This window comes from Cyprinodon variegatus, unplaced genomic scaffold (assembly GCF_000732505.1).
Source record: "Cyprinodon variegatus isolate N-32 unplaced genomic scaffold, C_variegatus-1.0 Scaffold411, whole genome shotgun sequence".
Taxonomy (NCBI): Eukaryota; Metazoa; Chordata; class Actinopteri; order Cyprinodontiformes; family Cyprinodontidae; genus Cyprinodon; species Cyprinodon variegatus.
Genome location: NW_015150864.1, coordinates 294193 through 306615, shown reverse-complemented (window position 1 = coordinate 306615; position 12423 = coordinate 294193). Strand labels below are relative to the sequence as shown.

Sequence of the window (12423 nt, the reverse complement as noted above, 5' to 3'; positions counted from 1 at the left end):
GATTTGTTCAACTTAAAGAATCTGCAAGTCTTAGAAAGTTTAATTCTATATGTTTTAAGAAGCTTTTTAGAGCCATAGGAATTGAACAGAGAAACTTAAACCTTCCAGTAGCTTTTAGAACTTATTGAAATCTTTGAATTAGCCAAACATAACTACCGTAATTTTCAGACTATAAGCCACGACTTTTTCCCCATTTTTCGACCTTGCGGCTTATATAACTTATATGACTTTTACAGCTAACGGCTACTAGCGTAATACCTAAATCTATGGATTTTACCATCCACCATGTTGACGTCATATTTGCTTCAACACGCAAGTACGGTAGCCGCGCGCAGGGGAATGCAGAGGTCCTCCGGAAGCAGACTTCTACCGCGAGTGGTATGAGACAGAACGACAGCGAGAAAGACGAACATTAAACATAAAAAACCTGCGGCTTATAGTCTGGTGCAGCTAATAGTCCGAAAATGACAGTAAATCCATTTTTCCCCCCAAAGATTTGAAATGTGACTTTCTCCTTTACCACTATAGGTTAACCAACTCCTATACCTTCAAATAAAGATTTTATTCTGATGTAGAGCATTTATTTCTGTGCAGGGTAGAAGAATCAATGCTTTATTGAAAGAAATCCTTTTAAAATATACTCTTTTCATGACCAAGGAGGAGACAGTTAATACCTAATGGGAAAGATTTGGATTCCTGTTGGATATTAACAGGATTAGTGATTTGTTTGCAGGAGTTCACCATAAGGTTGAATGTCTGGCTTTAAATTCCTTCTAATGGGGCTGCTTACTGCCCTGTACTCAGAGCTCTGTGGTTTAATCAAACCTTAATTTATAGCCAGTTTCCCCAGAAAGGTTTACAGCATGTGGAGTAAATGACCAAAAACAATAAATATAAATAGAAAAAGCTATGAAATTGAGTATTATGGAGTTTTAAACCTTTTAAGGCCCTCTATAAACCTAGAGACTGGCTCAGAAGTTTTCATCAGACCTGCATTTAACTTAAAAAAAAAAAAAAAAAAAAAAAAAAAAAAAATACAGATCCTGAGTCTCTGTTCTAAATGCAGCATTTAATATAAAGTCTGACAGTGTGGATCTGTAATCTCAACATCATCTTTACCTCAATCTGATGCCAAAGCAGGTCCCTCAAACACATGAGGAAATTCACTCAATATTCTGCAGCCACAAGTCAACTTTCTTTGCCCTGAGCTTTCAAAGCAGTAAAGAGTTGCTCTCACTGGTGTAATAGGAAGCCTGTAAAGGCACCAGGCAGACATAACTGAAATAACAGGGGAGTCATAATGACTGTCAGCTGAGTCAGAATGTTATTTCAGAATCGGGGGGGTTGAGGGTAGAGGCGTCAGGGTTAGAGGTCACATGGTTTGCTGCGCTAAGAAAACTGAGTGACGTCACACTTCCTTTCTTTTTCCATGGCCTTACTCTTCCATTTTCCTGTTGCAATAGAAAGCAGCTGCTCTACTTATGGAGTGAAGTAAGCAGCTGGAAAACAGCAACTGCACAGAGGAAGAGTAATGTAACCCTTCACATGAAGATTCAAACTCCTTTTAATTAGTTTGAGGTGTGAAAATAAATGATGAGCTCAGATGGTTGCTGTTTTTTTTCCCCTTCTTCATTTTATTTATTGCTCCTTAGAGTATGGTTTAAAAGGGCTGTATCCAATGAATAAACTTTAATGATACAAAAGAAAGAAAAACTCAAATAAATCAAGAATCTAAAAGAATACCAAACTCTCAACACCCTCAAGTATCATAAAGTGTAGCAGGAAAAAACAACCCCAAAACAAAACTGCAGTTAAAAAGGAAAGTTTGCAGACTGTCACAACTCTAAGAAGTTGCTTGAAAGTAAAAAAAAAAAAAAAAAAAATCCTTCCGTCTGCCATTCTGGAGTTATTGTAGGGTAAGCATTTGATGTTTGATGCCTTGGTTGGTAATTATTGATATAGCTAAAAAGAAGGTCCTTATTTTGCAACCCCAACAGTACTTTCCGAAATGCTTGACCAGAAAAAATAAGTAAGCTCTGCTCTTTGCACCAAGGGAAATTTGACTCAGTCTGTGCTTTAGGCCATTAGTAAAGTTAGCCGATAGTGCTGACCTTTCATGGAAGACAGACCACAGAGACCTCTTCAGTTCCTGTGTGCTACAATCTGATTTAAATGACATTTTCTGGTCTACAAGAAACATGCCACATGTGACTAAAGACAGAATATCCCCCTTTTATTTACATTACTATCAGCCATGTAAAAAAAAAAAAAAAAGTCCAAGTTTCTCAGTATACAATTAGCCGTTTCAATTTAAACTATGAAAAGTAAAATAAAAGACACGATATTATACCTGTGAAAGAAATGCAAATGCATATAACACAGCAGCTGACACAACCAAACACACCGAGCCTCAGCTTGTATCAAGAGAATGAGACTCACATCCTGCTTTGTAATATGCAAAGTTAAGTAAAGTGCTTCTGCAAATCTTTGCTATCATGAAGCAGCCTTTCCTGAAATGACAATACAAATACAGCCAATCAGAAGCTCAGGCTCAGACAGAAAGCATAAGAATCAAACAACTTTAACATTATTTCAAAAGAAAGACGAATAAATAAACCATCTCCATATTTCCTGTTTCAATACAACATAGTCACATGCTTATCTTGTCAGTTTTTTCTTTCTTCTTTTTAAGGCCTGCTTTGAAAATGAGATAATTTGTTCTAAAGGGGCTTATGCCCTTAAACTAAAATAGAAAGTTTTGAGACTGGAGTGAAAACAAAGCACACAACTTAAAATAATATCTTACAATAGAATGTAATCTAGTGGTTCTACAAAGGTCTAAATTACACAAACATACATAATGAGATACACCCCCACTAACATTTGGACAGAAATGCTTTTTGTTAAGGATTTCTTGATCAAAAATTTATATTTGAAATAAGTCCGATATCAACCAAATAAAAGTCCAAAGAATTATCAGAATAAAAATCAGCATGTATCTAAAATCTCCAAAATAAAAGCTCCAGTTTTATTTAAAGTTTATGTATTGGTTAATGGTAAATGACTCAGTTGCTCTCGTTGTTGTTGAATCTTGTTTCATGTTTAATCTCAGTCAATCAAGCCTTTTTTATTTTTTTATTTTTTTTTACAAAATAAGAAATAAAAGTCTGTATGATTCTAGGGCTGAAACAATTAACCATAGGATGGTTAACTGCAGATTTTACTGACTCTAACAGAAGCCATTAACAGAAAGAGAAATACACTCAGAGCAACTATGCTGAAATATAAACAGCCTAAATATTATGCAGAAAAACTTTATTTATTTATTTATTCTTTTTCTTTAATCTTGTTCTATCAAGAACTCCTGGCCTAGTTTTAGCTTTCAGCCATTTTAAATACTGCATAAAACCCTTATGGCACCTTTTTCTATCTGAAAATACAGTAAAGTTAATTGACAATAATTTCTTGACAGATTAATAAACTAGAAAAATAATCATAAGTTGCAGCCGTATATGATTTTTTCTGATCAGGTCAATATTTGTATTGGTCAATACTAAAAGTCCAATACTTTTATCGCATTAGAAACAAACGTTATTCAAGGGCATCCCTACTTTTTGTAGCCATAAAATGCTTATATCATAATTGTTGTTGGATATTTAAAGATTTGGTTATGATGGTAGATTTTTTAAATTTTTTTTAATATAAACTGGTAAAAAAAAAAAAAAAAAATGGGTTCACAGATATGGTCTTTGTTTCAGAGTTTCAATACGACAGAATTCACATTTTGAGAACATTATAGCAAGCCTCATAAACCTATTTATTATGGTTTCAAGGATTTTTTTCTTTTTGCTTTCAAGCACCTCATTTTATTCAAGTTTCTAAAAATCTGAAAATCTATACATTTTACCGATAACTCTCTTGAGTTCCACATAAATTTGCAGCTGCCAAAATAGACGATTAAATCACCCTACTGGAGAAAAAGTCTTATGGTCAGATAAAGCGACTGTGGAGCAATTAGCAGTGAGAAAATAAAAATGCTTGAGAGTCAAAATTACCTAGAAACATTGCATCACTTGACCTGTGGTGGCAGCATCAAAATCTGGTTCTGAAGTCAAATTACCTGAAGAAAATAATTTCCAAAACAAAAATATGGGTTTGCTTACAAATTTATTCCATGAATATCAAATGCAGTTAGCCAGTAATAAAGAACCTCAATGATGTAGAGTGGGATAAAATGGATAACCGTGTGAAAAATATTGCACCTACACTATGGCTGGGCAATTAATAAAATTTGCTACATAATCACAATTTCACAAAACACAAATTTTAAATCACAGAGGTGCTCAGTTTTAGTCATATTACATTAAAACACTAAATTTCACACTTCAACATTTTAGGTGGCGGTAATATGCTTAAGGTGGGTTTGCTTCCTCCAGTGGTGGATGAAGTACTAAAAAGTGGTACTTGAGTAAAATTTGACTATGAATATTAATACTTTTACTAAACTTCAAGTAAAAGCTACTCACTCAAACAGTTACATAAGTTAAAGTATTACATTACTGACTGAATTTCTCAAGTCGCAAATCTCTTGGTGTCCAAATTCAGTCCTAATGGCTGCCATCTTCCATGTTGAAATTACAAGAAAGAAAAAAAAGAAAAACAGCAACAGTTGATTACAAAACTAAGCTGAGCCAAAAGGAACAAGAAACTAACAGGTTCCTCAAAACGTAGTCGAGTAGAACAATATTTGACTTCAAAATGTAGTGAAGTGAAAGTTATGAGTACCGCCCCCAAAAAAATACTTAAGTAAAGATACTCAAAAAAGTATTTAAGTACAGTAATCAAGTTAATGTACTTTTTTACTTTCCACCACACAAAAAGTGAGATAGAGTTGCAGCTAGCAATCAGATCCATGCATGAAAGTAAAAGTAAGCACTTTCCCAAACAACGTTAACAGTAAAGTCCTAAAACAATGGAGAAGCAAGCTTGCAAAATCACAAAGACCCTGGAGCAAAACATCTACAAGCATGTGGTTTGTAGAAAGGAAAAAAAACGCAAAAATCACAATATTGTTTGGAAAAAACAAAAAACAACGCAACTTTGACTTTGCAAAATAGTTCAGCCCTAATCTAAACACACAAAGTAGTGTTCACCTTCACATGGGGGATTTTGGTTTGACCTGTTCCAGTGCTTTTAGTCATTTCTGCAGTTGCTCAGGTTTCTCATGCAGTAAAATCTGTGCCTCGTTTTGTCTCTACCTCCTCAGCCGTACCTTCTCATTTCTCCTCATTAAGTTGTTGCAGATATACAGCGCTCCACACACACAGCCAATCAGTAAGCAGCAGGTCTACTTACTCCTGCTCTCAAGGAAGTCTTAAAAAAAAAAAAAAAAAGTACTGGGACGATAAAACTGCTAATGAAAACGCTTGCAAAGCAGACCGAGTGGGGTGGAGCTATATAGAATATAATATCCAGATGGTAATTTACTAGCATCCTGACCTTTTTGAACCTGCAACACTTCTGAGTATGATCTGTTGTCGTGGGCCAAAGAAATGACCAGAGTGGAAGCAGACAGTGGGTCTGAACAACCAGTTTCTGTAATGAAGATTGAAGGAAGGCATCTATAATTACATCTGCCTACGTACTGACTCAGATCACACAACCTGCCTCCATCTATAATTACATTAAGTGTTTTCAGTGCCCTGTTTCAGACCCACACATCCGACACAAAACCTTTAAATACATGCACTGGGAAATTACTAAAGAGTACTACAGACTAAACTGTCTTTAAGTAACTAAATGAGTGCCACTTAAAAAAAAAATACAGTGAAAATAATAGAATGGGAAAAATATACCGACAGAATTTGACATGCCAAGAAATATTCAGCAATCATGCAGTTTTTAAATAACCAGTCTATGAATGTTTTCTGTCTTTTTCATCTTACAATGGAAAAGGTCCACACAAAACAGTTTATGTTGAAGCAGATATCCTGATTGACTTCCTGTTAAACAAATTAACCACAGAAAAAACATGCAAAATCTTTGCCAACAGCTAAGTGATTTTTCAAAAATAAAAACCCTGATTTCCCTTGTGCCTTTTCTCCAGCCTGTATCTTCTAGCAACAAATGTGGAGTAATTAAGATTTTTTTTCTGCTTCTTGCAAGGACAAAACTATACATATCAAAGTAGGTTGTGACATTTTTTTTCCTCTAAAAATGAAAGAACTGTTCTTCTGACTATACAAGCATTTTTCCCCTTTCCCCCCCTTAGTTGCACTGCCATGTGCCTGAATGTTTAACAGCTGCCTGTCGAGTCTGAGATGTAGCTCTTGGGAATTATCCAGTTGCTCCGAGTGAGCTCCCTGGGACTTTCACGTTGCTCTTGGCAGCTGGCTAACACATTTTTCAACTTGTAGGATGATGGACTAAACATGCTGTTGGGCTCTCAGTCACTGCTTTATGGAAAAGTCTTTGTCCAGTCAAAATAACCGTCATGGACAAAATGATGTGACCCCCAAACCTACACCGCCATGACCTATTTTCCTTATGTTTGTTTTCTAAAGTCTTTTTTTCCCCTTTCCCTGCATAAAATAATGCACACAGCAAAGAAAATAAAAAGTTTTCCATGACTGCATGTTAAAAACAACAACATATACCTTTTAAATGTAAGGCATTCATGACAAATTTTATGACCATGCCATTTTATTTTATCACAGCCTGAAAAAAACAAAGTTTAAACCTGAAAGAATGCAAACTTATCTACCTTAAAAGAACATTGTTTTTGGTCGTGCATGAGCAACGCTCCACACAGCACACTGAAACCAAAAACGGTGGCAAAAAGATGATTATTTTGTTTCATACAGAAGCTCTTTACATCATTATTATTATTTTTAAACACAACTGAATAAAAGCCTTAATTTCTCCTTTAGATATAGAACTACACATCAGCCAGCTGATATTTTTGCACGAAACATTCAAGCATTTGCTGATTCATTAGTGTATTCAGCAGCCATATCTTGGGAGCCATATCTTGGGATGTAAGATTCAAATCTCACAACTGTTGGGAAAACATGTAAGGAGGAGAATCTGGAGCTCAACCAGTGACCGCTTGCATTGGCAATGAAAAGGAGCTTTGGCTTTTTTGTGACATAAACCACTGAAAAAGCAACAAAAATTTGAAACATTGACATTTCAAACAACAAAGTCAGCAAATACCAGGGATTGGTTACACTGATGTCAAATATAATCCATCAGCCCTAGGAAAAAATGTTTTAATTTGTATCCGGTAATTCTTTCCTTAGTTAAAAGTAAAAACATTTTTTATGAATACGAAACGTTAAAATTCAAGAGTTATTGCTGTCTGAAAAATATGCAGCTCACCATCTGTATGAGCTGTTTTTAGATACCTTGTAGGTTCTTAAGACGTTTAAACAACATTTAGAATAGTTTCCAGCATCACAAAACGCATAGAAAGCCATAAAAAGCAGAGAAAAAGAAAGATAACAAAACCTAAACAAAACTTTTTCAAAAAGACACATCATCCCTTCTCAAACTGTCTAAAAATATCCAGTTTCTTTTCCATTCAGGTGCCTTTCAAATGAAAGCTTGGCCACATAATAAATGTGGCCTCTCTCAATAATTTTCTACTCATATTTTCCTAAAAGATCAACTACTGTTGATTGCAACGGTTTTATAAAAAAACTAACAAAAAATAAAAAAACATTGCCTGCCGAATATAAAGTTCATTTCTTAAACAAAGAGCAAAAATACAACAGCAAGAGGCTATAAGTGGAGAAATACAGATGAAATAAGCCATCATCTTTGTAAAACCTTGGAGTTAAATAAATTGATCATTAAAATGAAAGCTTCAAGGTTTTATTGCATTGGTTAAGATAATACATTGGGGCTGGGTAAAAAGATAGATTTAGTCGATTTTGAATCAATTCCTTTACATTTTTGCAAAGTCGATGTCTAGGGAATGAGATCGATTAGTTTTATAGTGGTGCGCATGATTTTCACATTCAAATGAGCAGGAAAGATGCACTGAAGATGACTTCAAGCCAGACAGCTGCAAATATAGCCAATGGAGGCTGACCAGCAAACACCCTGTAGTTGCTACAGACAAATATGCAAATATGGTTTGTGCAGTGACGATAATGCAGCTCATGCATGTCTGCTGTGTCCCCGCCGTGTTACATCTGCTTGCTCAAATGAGGCTTCACTTTTTCCCTTTTCACAAGCAAGTTTGCACTTTTGAGACATTTTTGTTTACATCTCAAGTTTAAACTGTCCGATTTACAAGTTTGCACTTTGTTTTTACTATGACAGGAAAAAATAAAATACATGACTATTTTGAAACACAGTTTAACCGCTTTTATTATTGTAAAAATAGATTATCATTAGATCAAACTTAATCGATTTAGAACTTTATGAATCAAAATCAAATCGATTCAGGACTTTGGCGAAAATACGCAGCCCTATAATACATCATATCTGAAATGAACAGACTTCAATAGAGGCACTTTATTTCTTGTTTTGATCTTGTGTGATCTTACTTTGAGTAAGATGATCTCTTCAAGGAATAAGTCTAAAAAATCTTAACCTGACTGACTATACTTAGCCATCGCCATGTAAAGAGCAGAACAGTGTGTAACTACATATTTCTGTCAATCACAGAGCTAAAAGAAGACCTGAGGTTGGCCAGTCTCTGTGGTCTGCTGGAATATTTGCAAACTGTAAGTTTTCCCCACAGATTCCAATGGTTTCAGATGTGTTGGGTAATCGCTATTCTTAGGCTCTTTGTCAGGTGAAAGGTCACAACCATCAGATCTGGAGAGGCATAAACTTTCCTTTTAAGCCTTTGAGAAATTAGGAAAACTGTTATCTCATAATATTTTGAGAGCGCGAACATATTTGTCTTTTTTTGCTGCTAAAACACACACACATAAAAAAAAAAAATCTACCCTATTCTAAACAAACCACCAGGAATCATGAACCACTTGTTGCCTTGAAAGCAAAGTTAAGCATCCCAATAAATCAAAATATCACAGTAAAATCAATCTGGGTAGCTAATTTTAAAATCTATCACATGTATGTTGAATAGATTCACTGGTGAAGCTATTATTTCTATTAATTTTACTGATTTTGGCTTGCAGATCGCCAAAGAAAATGACAGAGTGACATAAGATGCCATAAATCAGAAGTATCAGCCTACTGAAAACTATAATTATGTGCTATAGAGTACACGCCTGCAATCTTCTACTGAGGCTCCTTTGGTATGAAACACTGCATCAGTTCGATGTTGCAGCAAGTCTATGGCACTGCTGAGGTATTAAGTTAGCCCCAGTTACTATTAAACACCTCTGAACTTCTCTCTACTTCATGATTGATCTGACAGACAATGGAAATGAAGCAAGTAGTCTGTCCTTGATGGCCATGTACTTTCCTGGGAGGATGGATTGTTGCAAAAATCAATAATTGGATGCAATCTGCCAAGTTTCATGTTCAAAACCCAGTAAAATATGCTGACTGTGTTGCTTAGTAACTAGGATTAAACTTCTCTAAATGAATTTAAATCTATCCGTTTGTGTGGACTGCATTTGGATTTTTTTTAGGACAATGATGGTGCTGCTCTACTCGTCCATCATTGAGACCGTCCTCATCTTCTCCATTACCATCTGGTATGCTGGAGCCACTGCCAAGGACAAGGGCAGACTGCAGCGTGTCATCCGGTCTGCAGAGAAGGTAATTGGCTGCATTTTTCCATCTCTCCAGGATCTGTACACCTCCAGGACTCTGAGGCGTGCAGGGAAAGTTGTTGCTGATCCCTCGCACCCGAGCCACAAACTATTTCATTCACCTCCCTCTGGTAGTAAGCTGCCGTCCATCGGCACCAAAACTTCATGCCTCAATAACAGTTTCCTCCCATCCGCTACCAGCCTTATCAACAAGGCCCAGAAACGCTGCCTCGCTCCCTCCCTGGTTCAGGATCTACAAGCTACACCAACGTAGCATCTCCAGACCTCCTATGTTACATTAACACACAGTCCACTTTGTATATAGCTATATATTGTATATATCATATTGTATATAACTATAGATACCGTATTCTGTATATATATCTAATTAGTCTGCACCATCAACACCAAGTCAAATTCCTTGTAAGTGCAAACCTACTTGGCAATAAACTTGATTCTGATTGAATGTGAAGTGGTGCTAAATAAACGGAAGTCAACAACTGTTGATTATGCCCCTTTCCTGACACAGTTGTTGCCTCCATTTAACTTTCCATTAATACATTTAGGCTATATTCACACTGCAGGCCTTGATGCTCAATTCCGATGTTTTTTGTGAAATCCGATTTTTTTGCATTGCTGTTCACATTTCCAAATATATGCGACTTGTATGTGATCTCCTGTGTGAACTGCATTCTTACAAACCAAGTGTCCCGCATCCGCAGTAGAGGACGCAATGACATCACAAGCATGCATGCTCAGTGTTTACAGAAGTAAACATGGATGGTAGTGCTGGGGAACATCTAGCAATCTTTCCCAACATTAAAACTCAATCTTTCCACGATGGTTAAACATCATTACTACTCCCTGTATTGTTATCCACCATTTTTGTTTTTTTTTTCTTGCCACTTCTGCATAGCAAGAAGCAGAAGAGTGATCACTGTCGGATATAAATGACATTCAGGTGGGATGGATGCGACCTGGCTGTTCAGACACAATTTGAAAAGATCAGACTCGTATCGGATTTAGGACCACATAGTCGGGCGGCCTGGGTCGCGTTGGAAAAAAATCGAATCTGTGTTGTTCAGACTGTCATGAAAATATCAGATCCAGGTCCTATATGGGCAAAAAAAGAAAAAATCTGATTTGGGTCTCTTCAGGCTGCGGTGTGAACTTAGCCTTAGATAAAACCCTTTTCTTTAAGAAAGACTTTCAGGAGGGGTTTGTTGTATTTTATCTATATATATATATATATATATATATATTTATATTTGACTGCTTATTAATCAGCCTCGATTTTATACATTTTTAAAGATCTGTGATCAGCCAATACTTATGCTTGAGAGAAGTTATTTCAGAAGTTTTAATGGTTTCACAGGTGGTGATTCATGTATTTTCAGTAAGATAAGTTTGATATATTTAGTGTCTTGTGATATTAAAAACTGGCAGTGTCAGTTTGGAAATAAATCTCTATCGGTGAAAATCAGAATAATCAGCCAGAAGCCTGTAATCAATGCAACCTATATATATTTGCAGTAACACTTTTCCAAGAAGATTTAAAACTTTTAATTAAATCAAAATCATTTTTTCCCCACATTTTGAATGGAAGTATGACAATTAAATAAATTATTTGTGGAATATTGTAATTTCTTAAGATGCACCTGTATGTTAAATAAACAGACTTGTTTTTTTGTTTGTTTGTTTTTTTAAATATACCAAAAATAGTATACCCGAAACAGCAAAGGCCCACTGCGAACTGCAGTACTAAAGCTTAGGACCCTAAAACAGAGGTTTGACAGACAGATCGGTTAATAAAGAGACAAAAAGTCTCAAAGTATTTTCTTGTCCTCAAATCAATTATCGTTTGCTCAGTACTTTTTTTTCCCTCGTCGCTCTCACATGCTCCTTTTACTCTGGTCCCAAAAACGAACAAAACTTTAAAAAGAGAAAAGCTCCACCCAAAAGAGCGAAGATAGGAAGATAACATAAGAAAGAAAGAAAAAAAAAAACTTAGTCGGAAGTTATCGCCTGAGTCACCATCACACTGCGACAAAGTAAAAACCAGCAGCTGGGTTCGGGTTCTGACTGTTTTCAGATCTGAACAAAACAGCAATTAAGATTCATGAAAACTTGCTTCGAAATAAAGCAGAAGGAGAAACTTACGTGTAGCAACAGGAGAAGTAGCGGAGCAGGCCGGAGGGTTTAGGTCTCTTTGAGAACCGCTGTGCTGATGGCTTATGATGCAGAGCAGAGGCTCCGCCCACCCGGGGAGACCAGTTTATTTATTATCAGCGCCCCTATCAGCTCTAGACCTCTCCAAAAGCAGTGTTGCGCAACACTGTGTATTATACCAACACTAAATGTTTTTAATTCTCACATGATTTGTGCTTTGAAAAATATCCTGCACCATTATTTGTTCGGTTTAATACGGAAGAGTACGGAAGAGGATTAGGGCCACTGAAAAAAAACTGATTTTTAAATTTTATTTCAGTATGAGAAAAAAAGTCAGAATTCTGACTTTAATCTCAGAATTCTGACTTCTTCTCACAATTCTTTATCACTTTAAAGATTTATCACTTTCTGGATTTATAGTTATACATATATATATATATATATATATATTGAAGAGTTATATGTGTATATATTTATATGCACATATATTATGTGTGGTTTGTTGTATATATATATA

The 12423-nt window shown here is 35.8% G+C and overlaps 1 protein-coding gene across 1 annotated transcript in view; it reads right to left on the bottom strand.

The window, feature by feature from the left end:
- The window catches only part of LOC107093177 (CMP-N-acetylneuraminate-beta-galactosamide-alpha-2,3-sialyltransferase 2-like), a 24243-nt gene extending 12240 nt beyond the window's left edge, over positions 1-12003 (bottom strand). Inside the window, exon 1 of the mRNA XM_015388043.1 lies at positions 11898-12003. The gene's annotated coding sequence lies outside the window, so the exon portion shown is untranslated. The remainder of the gene's footprint in view (positions 1-11897) is intronic.
- Positions 12004-12423: the final 420 nt, after the last annotated feature.